The sequence below is a fragment of the Pteronotus mesoamericanus genome, unplaced genomic scaffold (assembly GCF_021234165.1).
Source record: "Pteronotus mesoamericanus isolate MK-2021 breed Mesoamerican mustached bat unplaced genomic scaffold, CSHL_Meso_final scaffold_99, whole genome shotgun sequence".
Taxonomy (NCBI): domain Eukaryota; kingdom Metazoa; phylum Chordata; class Mammalia; order Chiroptera; family Mormoopidae; genus Pteronotus; species Pteronotus mesoamericanus.
The window spans coordinates 6,791,701-6,809,730 of NW_026555330.1; the positions used below are offsets into that span (position 1 = coordinate 6,791,701).

Below are 18,030 nucleotides of genomic sequence, written 5' to 3' on the forward strand. Positions count from 1 at the left end.
GAAAAGCGGACATTCGGTAATTGGGTGTCTGCCCTGTCACAGAAGTAGGTCATAAAAAGTTATTTCTGGTGATAACTCTCGTTATAAGCAAGAGCTCTAATTTAAATTCTTTAAGGAAGAGGTAAAAGTTTCTCGTGAACCTGCAGGGTCTCCATTGACTTCAGCTCAAAATAATCCACACGCCAAAGTGGCACGCTTTAGGAACACCTGTTCTGGACCCCTCCCTAGGTGGCTTCCCACACGTTTCAGTGGGATAAATTCCTAGAGGGGGAATTTCAAGCATTGTGAGTAGGTGCCAAGTTGCCTTCTGTGGTGGTTGTGCCAACTTGCTCTCTGCTCAGTGATGCGTGTGTGTGGGTCCTCCACAGTCTCGCCCACAGTTCGTTAGCAAACACTGTGAAATTTGCTAATCTTGGAAAATATCTAATTGTAGTTCTCATCACTATTTATCTTACGATGAAATGATTAGTTGACTATCTCTTCGTATGTGTAACAGCCATTTATATTTCCTGTACTGTGAATCCCCAAAACTTCTCCTTTGCCCCCCTCTTTTTTATTGATCGTTGAGGAGCTCTTACTATACTAAGAAAATCAGCCCTTTGTCAATGACATGCTTTGCAAATATTCCCAGTCTTTTCCTTTGTCTCCTTTGTCTTTGAATGGTATTTCCTAAGTCAAGTTAATCAATCTTTTCTGGTTTCTGGGCTTTGTGTCATACATTCAAAAGACATGCTTCATTCTGAGATTATTTTTTAGATTCTTTCATATTTTCTTCTAGTACTTTAATGATTTTTTTACAGTTAAAATTTTGACACATCTGGAATTGATTTTTATATGAGGAGCGAGTGAGAAATAGGTCCAATTATATTTTCATCTACATGGCTACCAGCTTGTCTCAATATCATTTGTTGAATAAACCATTCCCCCAAATGATCTGAGATGTGATCTTCATCATATTCTGAATTTCCTCATGCATTTGGTCTATTTCTGGTCTTTTTATTCTATTCCATTGATTTATTTATTCATGTACTATTAACACATCATTTTAATTAGTCTTAATATGCTTAATAAAACAGTACTTTCAGTTAACCATTGGGGTTAGGTTTCCCATATTACTTTTACCTGTTTGCTTATTTTTATGAATTTTCCTGGATTTGCTTTTTTGGTTATTATTAACATAGGAATTTTAGAGTAATCTTGCTGAGTAAAAAAATAATCTTATTGGTATTTTTACTGGGATCGTGTATGGAATTATCCATTGGGATTTTGCGGGGGGGATCGATAGTTAGATTAATCTTTAGTTCCCATGTAGTATTGTTACACATATCTCATGCTATTGGAAGGAGATGAACATCCACATCTGAATAGTGCTTTATGCTGCAGGAAACTTCTGTTTGTGTGGAACTCTGGGATATTTAGAGGGTGTATGTATATTATATCTCATGTATTCTCACACTAAAAGGTGTTTTCAGGTCTGTCTAAATGAATGTAGCCAGTTAGCGGTAGCCACATCAGTCCCGAACTTGAGTACCATCACTTCTGCTGGTCTCTTCTGGCTGGGGATGAGCTCTGGAATTTTGGCCCCAATATTTGCAGGTAACAGGGACACATGATGAAGAAGGAGCCGACATTGCACAGGGTTTGATTTTATTTGTAATTCTTGCTAGATTGTTCATTTGGTTGACTCCAAGTTGATCGACGACACTAAGTGAACACTCTCGGTGCACTGAGTCTGGACCGCACACTTTGGAAGGGGACAAAGGGAGGCAGGCTTGGCCTTCGGGGGGCTAATGTGCTGTCAGTCCAAGTGGGAAGGCCAGCAATCTTTTCTTGGGCCAAGAAAAGACTGATCTGGGTCACTAAACTGCTCACTAGGATTGCCAGATCATACCCAGACAGCTCCATCTGCAGTTCCACCCAGACTGTGGTCCAAAATTTCTAAAAACAGAAAGCGATGTAGGAAGATGGAGCTGATGCAAGAGGAATGGGATCCAAGCCTTATTGGAAATTCAGGGTGAGCTTGTCACACTTGAATCTGAGCATAGACAACAGAGTTTGAGTCCGCGGAATTGCTTGCACTCCAGTGGTCCCTCGTTTCTTTCAAGGTTTTGAAATCCATGCTGGCAGAGTTTCCATCCTCCCGGGGGGTTGAAAACTACAGAGGAAAGAGGAGAAGGAAGGAGCTAATTCAGTTTGGAGGAATGTGTGTCTTTAGAAGCAAGGGTGTCTATAGAATCAAGGTCCTCTTTAGAAGCAACTTGAAAGACTTGAAGACCCAAAGGCAGCAGAAGAACCCTGTGAAGTGCTTGCCCAGCATCCAGAAAGCAATCCCTAGTCTAGCGGATAAGGCATAGCATAGAGGGAAATCCCAATGACAGCAGTTTCCAGGGGCACGGAAACAGCATGGTCATCTTACCTTGGCAAGAGAATCTGAGTGAGAATCCAGAGCCTGGGGACTTGAGTGGCCTGTCACAAGTGCCAGGAAGAAAAGGGACAAGTCTCACTGATGGGGTCTGGAGGAATTGGAAGCCTCTCCCCTCAGTCTTGGGTGAAGGGGTGGGTGGGAGGAGATGTCGTAGGTGGGAAAGGAGGAGGGTCAAGAGGGTAGGTGAGAAGTGGAGGGATTTGAACCTGCTGTCTGCAGAGAAGGTGGGCTGAGCAGGCTTTACCCGCTCCTTTCTATTCTCCACTCAAGGCTAACTCCATTCTCAATGGCGAAAAGGAAGTGTTGCCCCCTCTCCCAGAGGCCACTTACATTTCCTGTAGCTCTTTATGACAAGGAAGACAACCGCCACCAATAGCAGTGTCAGCAGAATCCCAGCAAGAAAGGCTAAGACCAAATGAAGTTCTTTTCTGTGTGGCAAAGAAAGGGAGCAGGTGACTTTTTGGGCTCTTTGAAGGCTTTTCCTAAAGACCTGAGTGTAACATGTCCCTCCTATGGGTAAACCTCTGAAACAGCCTTCACACTTGCCATTGGTCTTCAACTTCTTGGTTTCAGGTTTCAGATCTGTTTGAGGCCTCAGTGAAAGCTGTGGTCTCTCTTTCCCCTCTAGAAGTTCTTGAACTATTCCAAAAAATTGAAGAGGAGGAAAGGCTACCAAACTCATTTTACAAGACCAGCAATACAAGGTATCAAAGCCAGACAAAAACACTCCAAAAAAATAGAGAGAAAGAGAAAAAAGAAAATTATAGGCCATTAACATAGATGTAAAAATCCTCTACAAAATACCAGTAAACAGATTTCAGCAATATGTTGAAAAGATTATATACCATGATCAAGTGGGATTTATTCCTGGGATGCAAGGCTGGTTCAGTATCTGCAAATCAGTTAATGTGATATACCACAGAAACAAAATAAAAAAAAGTCATATGATTATATCAATAGATACAGAAAAAGCATTGGACAAAATCCAACATCATTCATGATAAAAACTCTCAGCAAAGTGGAAATAGAGGAAGCATACTTTAACATCATAAAGGCCATATATGACAAACCCACTGATGACATCATCAATGGTAGAAACCTAAAAACTTTTTCTCTAAGATCAGCTATAAGACAAGGATGTCCACTTTCACCACTTTTATTTAACATAGTAGTGGAAGACCTAGCCACAATAATGAGACCAAAAAAAAAAAAAAAGAAAGAAAGAAAGAAAAAGAAAAGAAAAGAAAGAAAGAAAAGGCATCCAAATTGGAAAGGAAGAAGTAAAACTGTCATTATTTGCAGATGACTATATAGAGAAAAACTCTAAAAAATTCACCAAAAAACTATCACAATAAATGAACTCAGTAAATAGAAGGATATCAAATTAATATTCACTAATTGGTTGTATTTTTACACACCACTAACAAACTATCAGAAAGAGAAATTAAGAAAATCCCATTTACAATCGCATCAACGAGAACGAAATATCTAGGAATAAATTCAACCAAGGAGGCAAAAGACCTGTACTCAGAAACTATAAGACATTGATTGAAGAAAGAAATTGAAGAAGACACAAATAAATGAAAGGCCATACTATACTCATGGATAGGAAAAATTAACATTGTTAAAATATCCACATTATCCAAAACAACCTACAGATTCAATGCAATCCTTATGAAAATACCAATGGTGTTTTTTCACAGAACGAGAACAAATAATCCTAAAATTTATATGGAACCACAAAAGACCCTAAATAGCCAAAGCCACCTTGAGAAAGAAGAGCAAAGTTGAAGATATCACAATACTTGATATTAAACTATATTACAAATCCATACTAATTTAAACAGCATGGCCCTAGCATAAAAATAGACATATAGAACAAACACAGAACAGAATAGAGAGCCAAGAAACAATCCCATGCCTATATGGTCAATTAATCTATGACAAAGGAAAAAAGACTATATAGTGGGGTAAAGACAGTTTCTTCAACAAATAATGTTTGGAAAACTGGACAGACACAGGCAAAAGAATGAAACTGGATTATTTTCTTATACCATATACTAGATTAAACTAAAAATGGATTAAAGACTTAAATGTAAGTCTCAAAACCATAAAATTCCAAGAAGAAAACATAGGAAGTAGACTCTTTGACATTGCTCTTAGTAATATCTTTTTGCATATGTCCCCTCAGGCAAGGGAAACAAACAAAAAAACAAGTGGGACTACATCAAACTAAAAAGTTTTTGCACAGAGAGAAATCCATTAAAAAATAACAATGAAAAGACAACCTACTGAATGGGAGAACATATTATATTCACCAATGATACATCTGATTAAGGGTTAATATCCAAAATATATAAGAAACTCATACAATTTAACATGAAGAAAATTGGGCAGAGGACCTAAATAGACATTTCTCCAAAGAGGACATACAGATAGTCAATAGATATATGAAAATATGCTCAACATCAGGGAAATTCACATTAAAACCACAATGAAATACCACCTTACACCTGTCAGAATGGCCATCATCAATAAATCCACAAATAAGTGTTGGGGAGGATGTGGACAAAAGGGAACCCTCACACACGTTCAGTGGGACGGTAAATTGGTGCAGCCACTAGGAAAAAGGGTACAGAAGTTCCTCAAAAAACTAAAAATAAAATTGCCTTATGACCCAGTGATTCTATTTCTGGGTATTTATTTGAAGAAACCCAAAACACTAATTTGGAGAGACATATGTACCCCTATGTTCAGCATTATTTACAGTAGCCAAGATACGGAAGCAACCTAAGTGTCTGCCAATAGATGAATGGATAAAGAAGACGTGACATATATACACCTCTGAGAAAACCTGGAAAGGAGGGGTAGTGGAGGGATCAACTGTGATCTCAAAATAAGAGCCGCAACAATGAGAGAGACACAGCCGTGGGCAGGTGATTATATAATGGAATATTAGTCATAAAAAAGAATGGAATCTTGCCATTTGCAACAATGTGGATGGACCTAGAGGGTAGTGTGCCAAGTAAAGTAAGTCAGACAGAGGCAGCAAAATAGCATATGTTTTCACTTAAATGTGAAATCAAAAAAATAAAAAAAGCCCAAAATAAATTAACAAACAAAACAGAAACAAACTCATAGATACAGAGAACAAATGGATGGTTGCCAGAGGGGAGGGGGGTTGACAGAATGTGTTGTAAGTTACATAAATGTTGAACACTGTGTTGTACGCCTGAAACTAATACAATATAGTATGTCAACTGTAATTTTAAATAATGTTCATCAGTGGCCGCATACTGCAGATTTTATTTATAAACTTAGGAGACTCATGGATCTCTTGAGATTTGGGGGTCTCTAGGCTAAGAAAAACACTATAAGGTTAAAAAACTGATTTAGTTCTTCCACTGTTTCTGGCCCCTTCTCCCCAGACGTCCCTCACCAAGTCCATAAGTCCAAGCTGTCAACACAAAATCAAGGACCACATGGTTCTCAGGCTGGCACTCAATCCACTGAGCCAATGTACCATGCGGTATAAGATGAAATGGGTGTGAGAACGGTCACTTACTTGGGGTAGTTGCAGAGACAGGGAGCAGCAGTAGTTGTTGGAGCTACTGTGGTTGGTTTGTCTATGAGAGAACATGAAGGGGGTTAGTGTATCTGCCACTTTCCATGCATCTTTCCAGCTTAAGCGTCCCAGGTGCCTTCTCCGCTCCAAGCCCCCAGTGGAGATTAATGTTGGGGGCTAGAACTTGACAAGCAGAGAGAATGGCGTTCCTCAGACGTTCGTCCTGAATCCTTTAACGTGGAAATTGGAATCAGGACTTACAAAACCATCAGCTATACAAATGGAGGAAAAGCCTAGTGTTTCTATAGCCCCATATGTCCCTTTGATAAAAACATCTGTGTTTCCCTCAAAGATTTTAACAGGACTCCTAGGGAGATATGCTCCCTTGGCTTCAAGCAGAGAATTGATCTCAATGCCAGGGAGTCAAGCTCCCAAAGTTGATTCCAGAACTATTGTTTCCCAAGATCCTTGGGGATCTGACCTTGCTGCTTTTTAGATTTGTTCATTTGTTTGCAGGGAAGTAAAAGGCAGCTGCAGTGAGCTTTCCCAGTCCTGCACCGTAAATGGGGTGGATGGGAAGGGAAGTGAACTAGATTTCCCCAAACCACCCAGCTGGCCTAATACCAAGCACAGAGACACCCTTAATTCAAGTCTGGAGGATCAGTTCCCTCCGATTCCCTTTTTCACTCTTCATCACGGAGGTCTGACTCTTCCAACTTCAGAAATGTCTCATCACAGTCTACTTTCCAGTTGCCCCAGCTCATTTTAGCTCAGCGGTGAGGCGGTTAATGGTTTCTGTCGTGAACTTACTGGTGCTGGGGCCGGTTTTGGATTGACCTCCTCCCATACTGTCTTCCCTTGAAAATGAAGAAGGTACCTCGGAGAAAGCCTGGAAAGGAGAGGCCAGGGAAGAGTCAACTGTGGTCTCCGTTTAAGAGCAGTAACAATGAGAGAGAAGCAAGTCATGGGCAGGCATGTTAACGAGGTCATGGATCACAGGCTACGTGGACTGCTAGCCACAGCTCAGCATCCCGTCGTTGGCTTTGCGGGTCTAGATGTGTGACCTCATCAAGGAACCTGGAATTGACTGATTAATCCAGAACTCACTCCCACCAACCAACTCACAGGAGACGGATGTATAAACCGAAATGGCGTAAGGAACATGTTGGTGTAACAAGTCGCATTCTATCAGAACATATAAGGCCAATGAAAACCACGACTTTGCTCGGTAAGCAGTGAATTGAAGGCAGGCTGGGAGGAGGCGAGTGGACATTTTTCAATATTGACTGTCATCTAGGTGTGAGGCATCCACCTCCCTCTTCCCCGGTCGGACCGAGGGAACTTGGACAAATTTGCTGTTGGAGGTCCTACCTCTGGCTCCATCAGATGCTTCTGTTCACATACTGTCTTTTTGAGTAGGTCCATGTCCTTGTCTAGGCTATGGTTCTAGCCTATATCTTCCCCTTTTTATTTATTTATTCGTACCAAAAAGTATAAAGTACTGAAAAGCAGAAAAGTAAAATCATCCAAGCTCCCACTACCCATGGTTAATATTTTAGAGTATTTCCTTTTAGCTGTACGTCCATGAATTTTAAATTTTTTTGTTTTTTTGTTTTCAGTTTTATGGAGGTATAATTGACATATCACATTGTGTTAGTTTAAGGTATACAAATTAATGATTTGATATACATATATATCACAAGGATCACCACCATAAGTTAGTTACAATTTGTTTCTTGTGATGAGAGCGTTTAAGATCTATTTTCCTAGCAATTTTCAAATATGCAGCGCAGCAGTAACTATAATCATCACATTGCACGTTACGTCTGAGGACTTCCTGGTCTTACAATGGGAAGCCTTTACCTCTGACCTCCTTTATACCGCCCCCCCTACCCCCCGTCTCTGGCATCTGTTCTGTGAGTCTGATTTGTAAAGATTCCACATATAAGTGAGACAGTATTTGTCTGCCATGCATTTTTAAAAGAATAGTTGAGATATTTCTTCATCCATCCTTTAAAAAACAACAACAACAACACTTTTTGTCACAGGCACTCCCCCCGCCACTAAAAATTTCCTGTATGAGTTTTTCGTGGCGACAAGGCCCTCTGCTACAGCTCTGTACTACAGCTTGCTGAGCCAGTTCTCTGCCTGTTCATAAATGCTTCCACTTGTATTATTATTTCTATTTTATTACTTTATAATACAATAAAACAACTCTAGGAGACCACACTTTTATTTCATATTTAAGTAAACCCACGATAAAAATGTTTGGCTCTGCTCTATCGTTGTATTTTCAGGTAATTTATTCAGACAATGAATGCCATCAATTAGTTAACTGTCCAGCTCTCAAAAGCGAATCAATTTCCAAGTCCTTGGACATGGGGTGTGTTGGGAGCAGGACCTCATTGCCATGGACCAGTAGCAACAGCAACTTTATATCAAGTGTCTTCCAACTCGACCAAATCTTTTTAGATCACACATGCAGGACAATAAAAAAGGCACCAACAGGGAAACTGTGTGAGAACTCTGACCCAGGAGAACAGGAAGCCACCGTGTGTAGCAGAATCAGCAGTGGTAATGATTTTTCTGGCACTTTTTGTTTCTTTTTTTCATTTAAAAGTTAACAATGCTCTTTGTAAGGCACCATAAAATATTTATATAGCATTTTAAATATACCGAAATACGTATTCGTACTAAATAAACAGAGTATGAACTTGTCCTATTAACCTACACTAGACCTACCCCGGGGAGGTGGAAAAGAGGATCATAGGTTTCTGTAAAATCTTAATCTTCACAACAGTGGCTCTGCATTTGCAACTGTCCCAAAGAAGGTTACCACAGCCACCTTAAAAAAAGTCAGGCCACTGCACCCTGAAAGGCAAAACCATTACCCAATGCCACAGGGCAATAGCTACTTACAAATCCAGGCAGAGAAAAGAAGGAAACACATTATCTTTGGGGGAAAAAAAAAACATTGTACACATTTGACAGAAGCAGAAATTAAAATAGAGACAACGCTACATATGCTTTTTCACGTTTTGTCCGGCACCACAGAATCTTCCCAGTTGCTTTTAAATTCACCAACTCAATGCAGACATTCAAAGCCAACCCTCTCCCCACCAAAGAAAGTTTAAAAGACAAAAAATGATAGAAACTACTAACAGTTAGATGACATTTCCCTTTGGGTGAATGATTATTTCATCTAGATTAAAAGCAGGGGTAAATCCATTTACCTTTTAAGAAAAGGTCCAGTCATGAGAAGGCACTGTCTAAAGCTGAACTTGCGCTTGCTTCCGCAGCTACTCTTATTTGTCAAAAATGACGAAGTAAGTACTATCACTGTCATGGCCTCATGAAACTGTGTTGCAAATCAATGAAACTCAAGAGTAGACTTCCTCTTTGAGGCCAACACTGTACTTTTTTAATCCCATAAACAGAGAACTTCTTTTGTATCTTTTGAAACATGAACATCAGAGCACCAGGGATAAGACAAACTTCTTTCTAATTAAGTACATGTTGAGTATTTAATCACATGCCAGATACTGTGGGGTGCGGGGGAGAGGTGGTCAGCAGTATGACATGATCATTGTCACCACGCATCTTACAGTGTCTCTTATTCTAACCACGGAGATAAGGTGAATTAAAAAAACTGAACAGTAGCCCTAAGAGTCAAGTGCGACCCTGGCCGGCGGCTCTGTTGGCTGGAGCGCCGTCCGATACACGAAAAGCCGGTGGGTTGATCCTCAGTCAGGGCACATCCCCATACCTAGGTTTTGGGTTCGATCCCCAATCGGGGCACGTACAGGAGGCAACCAATTCTCTCCTCCCCCTTCCTCTCTCTCTCCAACCAATAAGCATGTCCTCAGGTGAGGATTAAAAAAAAAGATGTAAGTGACAGCTGTGCAGACTTGATGTTAATAACATGGAGAGCCTTTCAGAGAGAAGGCCGATCACTTATAAACCTTTATTTGTAAAACAGTATTAATAAATATGCTCATGAAATAAACATGCTGGGTCACGCAGCAGGCTGGATGCTGAGGGTAATTCTGAGAAGCTCCTCACGGGGCCTACCATCTAACCGAGAAGAGACCTGGCAAGCAAGCGAAGGCGGGTGACGGGTCCTGTAACTGCCATGAAGAAAAGAGGCAGGACGTCATCCACGCCTGAGAGTGAATGGGAGAATGTCTTTGGATAAACAGGTCATCGGGGAAGGACTGCGAGGAGCAGACATGGACACGACAACCAGGGCACAGGACAGAGTTGGCCAGGCAGAGAGCCCGGGGAAGACAGAGGACAGGAAGGGCTAGCCGAGGGTGCGGCATCAGAGGAGGCTGCGTGCAGACAGCCCGGGCGCTGGGGCCTGGGGCTCGGATGGGGCTCGGACGGAGGGAGAAAGGAGAAAGTGTGTGAGGAGTGCCCCAGGCCCAGGACTGGCTGCTGATGTCCAAGTGATGTATTTCTGAAATATCAGCACCGTTCCAGGGTGGAGCATTAGTAAAGGGTGGGAGATAAAACTCAGTTCCATAGGTGGATTCCAGCCCGGTTGTTGAAGGTCTTTGAATCCAAGCAAGGAATATATTTTAAGTGTTAATAAGGAACCACTAAAGGTTTCTGAATTGGGATTTAATAAACATGGCCTTTAAGGAAGATTATACCACGTCACATAAGAGAAACTACAGGTAGAGAAAGAGGTGCAGAAATCGGCCAGGAGAGCAGGGCAGTGTTTTAGGTATTTAACAAAGGCATGAGCGGAAGGAACGGGGAGGGACCCGTGGGAAACCTGTCATAGACTAGAAATCATAGGACTGGGGACCTGGGTAAAGGGAAGGAAATAGCAGGAAGGAGTCAACCACCACATCAATATTTTTTAATCTCAGGGGTGGAGAGAATTCCTTTTTTCACTCACTCCACAGTGGACACCTATTTTGTGCCACGTGTAAGTTCTGAGGATGTGACGGTAAGTAGAAAATGGCCTTTTCCTTCCTTTGTGGAACCTGTGGATAGTGAAGGAGGCCGCGGCCACACAAAGAAATGGCGGGTGGTGGCAGTTCCCTTGGCTGTGAAGGGGGAGGGCCCCGTCTGTGTGTGTCTGCGACACAGGGAGCCAGGGTCGGCGTCCTGGAGGACACAGGCCGAAATCGGAGGTGCCAGTTGGGGTTTCATTAGGCCAAAAGTGATGGGGGGTGGCGGGGGCGGGAGCGGGGGAGGTTGGTGATGATCGCAGGGAACGGAACATTAACACTCCAAAGCCCTGAGTCAGAAAGTCCAAACAAACTAGTGTGATAGAGAGTTTTTCAAGTACAGGAGTGCGCGAGGGTGACGCAGGCTGTCGGGGCATGAAGCTGAAGGAGGAGGAAGGGGCCAGTTCCCTCAGAGATTTTGTCTTTTTAGAAGAGAAGTGGGTTATCTATGCCAAAACGAGGGTGACAGGATGGAACTTGCAGTCTGGATCACTAAAACCGGGGGAGAGAAGAGATTGGAAGACAGCCAGGGTAGCGACGGAAGTCTGGCTGAGGGATTACCGCCGTGATCCAGCTGAGGGATACGAGGCGCCTGGACCAGCAGTGGGCAGGTGAAGGGATAGAAAGTCATCTCAGAGACATTTAGAAGAGTGGTAGCAAAATAAGGGAGGAAAAAACGTCACTGTGGTCAAAGATGTCCTCGAAGGTCCGAAGGAGGAAGAGGAGCCAGGGAAGGAAATGTCAGATGCTCAAGATTTAGAGTGAGGATTAATGAATAAATCAGACATTTACTGTGCACGCACGCACAATGTCACGCGCTGGAGTACATTTCAGTGTAATGAAATGCTGTAGATGCGATGTTGGGCGTCACTACAGGATGGAGTGGGACCCAAAAGAGAAAGAGCGCAGGTTACCCAATAAGGGGGAGGAGAGTGGGTGTCAAAAAACGCATCAGGAAGATGGCTTTTGATTTGTATCTTGAAAGATGAATCACACCTTCTAGGCAGAGGAACAAGATGAGCAAACATATGCTTTGTCATGTACAGGGAAATGGAAATATTATTTCACCATTGCTGGTGCTATGGGGTGTGAGATTGGGTTGGGGATGGGAAATAGAAGAGGAAGAAAAGGCTGGAGAGGAGGGCAAGACCCTAAACGAACTTGACCTTAGAGGCAACAGAGAGATTACTGAAGAGGATAACATGATCACATTTGGGCTTACGCAACCTTGGGTAGGAGGAACTGGTGAGGGCCATCAGTGGGTTGTTCAGTATGGCAGAGTTGCAGATGAGGAGAGCAGGGGTGATGTGATCAGAGGCTGTGGCCATGGGAAAGAAGAGGCAGGCAGAGTGATGAATGTACTCATTTATTAGCTGTGAGAGAAAGGCAAGGGAGGGAGAGGACTCAGGATACCTCGCAGCTTTCTGCATTGTCTCATTGGCTAATAGTGAGTATATGGAAGAAGGGGATGTAATGGGCTTGCTTTTGGACACAGTGAATTTAGGATGCCTGTGAAACATTCTGCTAGCAATGTAGTGAGGGTACTTGGTTGCACAGGTTTGGAGCTCATGAAAGAGACCTAGATTTTTGTGGTAGACAGCACTGGTGCTTGCCCATTACCAGTTGTTGGATTCCTTTTGTCACAGAACCTCACTTGTGGCTGGGCGGGGCCACATGACAAATTTTGCCCAATAGACTATGAATAAAAGTCATCGATATCCCTTCTAGTTGAATCACTTAATTGCTGAAGCAAGACCCCCTCAGACCCCTTCCCCCACAGGGTGAGCATGGAGATTTGTGATGAAGAGGTGAGGTTGAAAGCTCTGAAGCTGGGTCACTGAGTTACCTTATAGGGGACAGCTTCTCTTGAGGGTTACCAGAACCTGGGGTAAATTCTTTATGAGCAAGAAATAACCTCTCTCCATGTTTCTCTGCTGAGATTTTTGGGATAGGTTCTTAAGGCACTTGTCTAACCTATCCTGCTTAATACAACTGGAGACACAGATTGGAAAGTCATCAGCATACACAGGACAGTAGAAGCCAAGGGAATGGACAAAATCATCAAGGTACAATGCGTAGAATGAGAATAAAAATCCCCAGTCTAGAATTCTGAGGAACACCAACTTTTAAGATGGAGGCAAAAAACAAAAGAGGAGTCACCTGAGGAAATGGAGAGGGAACAGTTGCAGTGAACAAATGCTATCTGATGCCAGGGAGGAAAGAAAGGAAGGAAAAGTTGTGGCCAGTATTGTCAGAGGCTGCTGTGGGAGGTCCAGGCAGACAAGGACTGGGAAGAGCTGATTGGATTTGGAAATGGAAAAATCATAACCTCTGCTGCTAAAACAGCTTGTTTGGTAGTGATGGGGAGTAAGACTTCAAGGGGATGAAGAGTGAATGCGAAAACTCCATACAGGAGAGAAATCAAGATGGCGGAGGAGTGAACGGAAGTCACACTGACCTCCTCCCAGGACCAATCTGGAATTACAACTAAGTTGCGGAGAAATCGCCTGAAACAAACAACTGAACAATAATGAGAGAGGAGCCTTATAACCTTGGACAGACAGGAGAATCAGCTTTAACACAACCTAACTGGTAAGGAGTGCGGTAGAGACTTGAGGAGGCAGGCGGGACACCCACAGGCGGTAGAACCAGATGGATATTGATATGGCCAGTTGGATCCCCCTGAGAAGAGCACGGTCTAAACCATAAGCAGGGATCTCCAGCCTGCAGCACCAGAGGCCAAAAAGTACACAGATAACAGCTAGTTGCAAAAAGTGGCAGGGCTGCTCTCTGCCAGAGACAGGCTGCTGGAGACTCAAAGAGCCATTTAAAGGGCCAATGCATAACTTTTTATTTGCAGCCACTTACCCTGGTCTCCGGCAAAGGCGGGCGCAGAGTGGGCTGGAGACGCCTGAGGAGAGACTGGGGAAGGAAGCTTTGGGGAGAGAACTGAGACAGTGGCTGGCGGGATCCTGGTGCTGACTCATCCTCCATGCAGCAGCAGCCATCTTGTTCAGGCAGAGACCACTCCCCTGAGCAGCAACAGCATGAGAGGACACACCAGCCCCGCCCCCAGGAGGGACTCTGCCCTGGCCTGGTGGTGCTAAAGCCTTACAACTGAATACTGAGTGGCATCAAGAGATAGTAGATCCTTGGCTAAAGGAGGCGCAGAGTGGTCTAGAGGCACTTGAGGAGAAACTGGGGATGGAGGCTTTGGGGAGACGACAGAGAGAGTAGCTGGCGGAATCCCAGTGCTGATTCCTCCCCCATTTCGGCAGCAGCCATCTGGCTCAGGCAGACCACTCCCATAGTGGCAGCATGAGAGGACCCAATAACCCCACCCCCAGGAGGGACTCTGCCCCACCCTGTGGTGTCTAAGCCAGCCCGCTGAGTGCAGAGTGACTAGATTAACAGCTGAAGGAGACAGCCACATACAGCAGATTCCTGGGAAGTCTCAAACAGACTGCCTAAGGCCAGACAGGGTCAACATCTGACATCATCAGAGGCAGATCCAGAAAGAAAAAACAGCAGCCTCCTACCATAGAAATTCATACCACAAAGTCAGGAAATCAAGAGATCAGTTTAAGAGGCAGAAGCAAAAAAGAAGAGTCTCACAAATAAAGGGAAGACAAAGAAACACCCCCCAATCAAAGGGAAAGGAGGAATCCCCAGAAAGAGAACTAAATGAAATAGAGGCAAGTACATTATCAGATATTGAGTTCAAAACAACGGTCCGAAGGAAGCTCAATGAGCTCAGTGAGCTCAGAGAGAATTACAAGAAACTACCCGGAAACTACAAGGAACTTACTGCAAACTCTATCAGCATGAAAAAGGACATCAAATCTGTCAACGAGAGACAAGAGGAAATGAAGAATACAATTTCTGCACTAAAGAACACAGTAGAAGGAACCAAAAGCAGGCTAGATGAAGCAGAGCAGCAAACCAGCGAGCTGGAGGATAAGGTAGAAAAAAGCTCCCAGAAAGAGCAAGAAAATGAAAAAAGGCTAAAAAAGAAAGAAAAGGCTTTTAGGGAAATGCAGGACAATCTGAAATATAATAATATCCGTATGATAGGGATACCAGAAGGAGAAGAGAAGGAGCAAGGGATAGAGTACCTGTTTGAAAAAGTAATGATGGAAAACTTTCCTAATTGGAGAAGAGAAAAAGTCACACAAGTCCAGGAAGCACAGAGGGTCCCTTTCAAGAGGAACCCAATGAGGCCCACTCCAAGACACATAATTAAAATGGCAAATATCAAAGACAGAGAATCCTAAAGGTAGCAAAGGAGAAAGATGTAGTAACATATACGGGAGCCCTGGTACGGCTAGCAGCTGACTTCTCAGCAGAAACACTACAAGCCAGAAGGGAATGGCAAGAAATATTCCAAGTAAAGAAAAGCAAAGGCCTGCCACCAAGACTGCTCTACCCAGCAAGGTTCTCAATTAAAATGGAAGACAAAATAAGGAGTTTCCCAGACAAAAGGCCGCTAAAAAAATACACCTCCACCAAACCAGCATTGCAAGATATGCTAAAGAGACTGCTTTAAGATGAAGAGTCTATGAATACCCAGTTCCTTTCACAGCTCCCAACACTTGATATTACCAATGTTTTTAATACTTATTAATCTGATTGTGACAATGTTATTTTAAATGTTACATTATTTGTTGAAACTAAACCTGTTTTTGTATATTTCTTGTCTATTTCTTATTTTTAAAAAGCTTTAAATGACTTTCTGGTATTCTTTATCCATTTTTTGACTGTAGGAAAAAACTATTAACCCTTTTGTTATGTGTTGTACTTTCCTATTCTATTACTTGTCCTTTAGCTTTTTTAATATGTATATTACTATATAGTCTTAAATGCTTAATATAGTCATATTGTCAATTTTTTACTTTATAGCTTTGGGTTTGAATATTTTACTTCAGGGTAAGAAAAATGTTATTTTGTATTTTTTCCTAAAACTCCTTAGATTTTACCAATTTTAACTCACCTATTTTTTGTGTAATGTGTGAAATGGAGCTCTATATTTATTTCAAGTAATAGTGGTTCATGCACCTTATTTGTTGAATAAGCCTTTCCCAATTGATTTGAAATATCAATTTAATCATATATTATTACATCGTTAGATATATATGTTTGTTTCTAGAATGCTCATTTTATTTCATTGATCTACTTGATCACTTCTGTGCTGGTGTCATGTTTTTATCGCTGAGACTTTATAATGGGTTTAATTTTTTAAATATTTTATAATGGATTTTGACATTTGAAAGAAATAAATAAAGTCAATCTGCTTTTAAAAAGAAAAGAAAGAATTCCTACCTTTTGCGACAACATGCATGGAACTGGAGAATATTGTAAGTGAAATAAGCCAGTTGGTGAAAGACAAATACCATATGATCTCACCTGTTAAGTGGAATCTATTCAACAAAATAAAGAACAAAATAAACCACAGGTATGGAAACATGGAGCAGACTGAAAAGTGACCAGAGGGGATGGGGAAGGAGGACAATGGTGGAAAGAAGGGGAAGGGGCAAGACAAAGACCAAGTATGAATGACCCATGGGCACGGACAAGAGTGGGAATTGACTGTGGGAGCAGGGGGCAGGGTGGAATGGGTGGAGGAGGGCAAAGGGGGAAAAACTGAGACAACTGTAATAGAATAACCGACTTAAAAATAAAAAATAAACAAAGAAAAAAACAAAAACAAACTCCATACAGCAGAATAAATCTTTAAAGAAATCTTGTTAAAGAACCTCAACAAATACTGGATGAGACATTTTGAACAAAATTTAAAGATGCATGGCTGAACTAAACGTTGGAGGTCCTCAAAGTTTGGAAAGGAAGAGTTGAGTGAGACCCAGAGATGGTGTTTGCTCTGAAAATAGCTACCGATTTTTGGTGACCTGAAGCTTGGGTCTCAAGGCCAGGGGTACAAGGTCAGGAAACAAGTCTAAAGCCTGCACGAAGGTGGGAATGTTCATCAGAGATCTTCATGAACGTGCCCTTCAGTTAGACAGAGCCAGTATCTTCTCCCCAAAACTCCCTCTAGTTGCTAGTAGTGGTTCTGAAACAAGAATCTTAGTCATCATTCCTCTGCTTAAGACCTCTTTCATTGGCTTCCCTGTCCTTGAACAAAATCTAACTTCTAAGCATAGCATTTAGGAACTCTAATGTAACTCCTTACTATTTATAATTCCCTCTTTAACTCCTTGACCTTAAAAAATGTTACTCTCTCACGCTCGCTTCCTTTCACATATGCTTGCTGCTCCACCTTCCTGGACTCTTTCCTGGCTAACTTCCTCTTTCAAATGCCGGGTCAGACATTTCTGACTGGTTGCTTTCCTGCTTTCTTCATGTTCTACTGGATGCTTTCATTGCCTTCTTGGGACTAGAAATTTTGCTTTAAGTATTACTCATTCAGGTTAACATCTGATACAATGATTGTAGTGGTTCATAACAAGTCAACTTGGTTAGGCTGAATTATACTTTCCAGAATTCTATTCCCTGAATATTCTAGGAGTGAGCTGCAAGAGATTGTGAGCAATTTTAAATGGTGGATGCGGGGCAGCCACTATTTTGTAGCCCACACACAGTGTTATGTTGGTTCACCAGCTGTAGCTGAGCTTGCAACTTCCCGACCTTTCCCCAGACCAGCCTTCAGCATCAGTCCTAACCTTTGGACCAGGTGTGTGACGAAGGGCCTGGGGTCTTGTAGGACAATCTTACCATTAAGATCAGAGGTAATAAAACTGACAATTTCAGCGTGTGCTTGTGATTTCCACTCACTCCTACTCTCTCCCACTTTATATCCATCTTCCATGCTTAACTGCCTGTTCTGTGAACCTCAAGCTCCTGCATCAGAAATGTAACAGCCTTACAGAGGCTGCTTAACCAGCTCCCATGACATATAAAGTCAAATCCCTTACACACACACACACACACACACACACACACACATCCTAGATCTGTTTCTCTGATATTGTATTACATATTCTTAGTGCCTTTCCAGTCAATTTTAAATTCTTTGAATTAAGGACTGACTTTTATCTCTGTAAGATCAGTGTAAGATGGTGCTTAGC

The 18,030-nt window shown here is 42.3% G+C and overlaps 1 long non-coding RNA gene across 1 annotated transcript; it reads right to left on the bottom strand.

Annotated features, from left to right (window-relative positions):
• Window positions 1-2,067: 2,067 nt before the first annotated feature.
• Window positions 2,068-9,289, bottom strand: LOC129063690 (uncharacterized). The gene is made up of 6 exons (XR_008528400.1): window positions 9,224-9,289; window positions 6,801-6,879; window positions 5,991-6,051; window positions 2,756-2,853; window positions 2,417-2,466; window positions 2,068-2,155 (listed from the first exon to the last, which is right to left on the bottom strand). It is a non-coding gene; the product is annotated as an uncharacterized LOC129063690 (long non-coding RNA).
• Window positions 9,290-18,030: the final 8,741 nt, after the last annotated feature.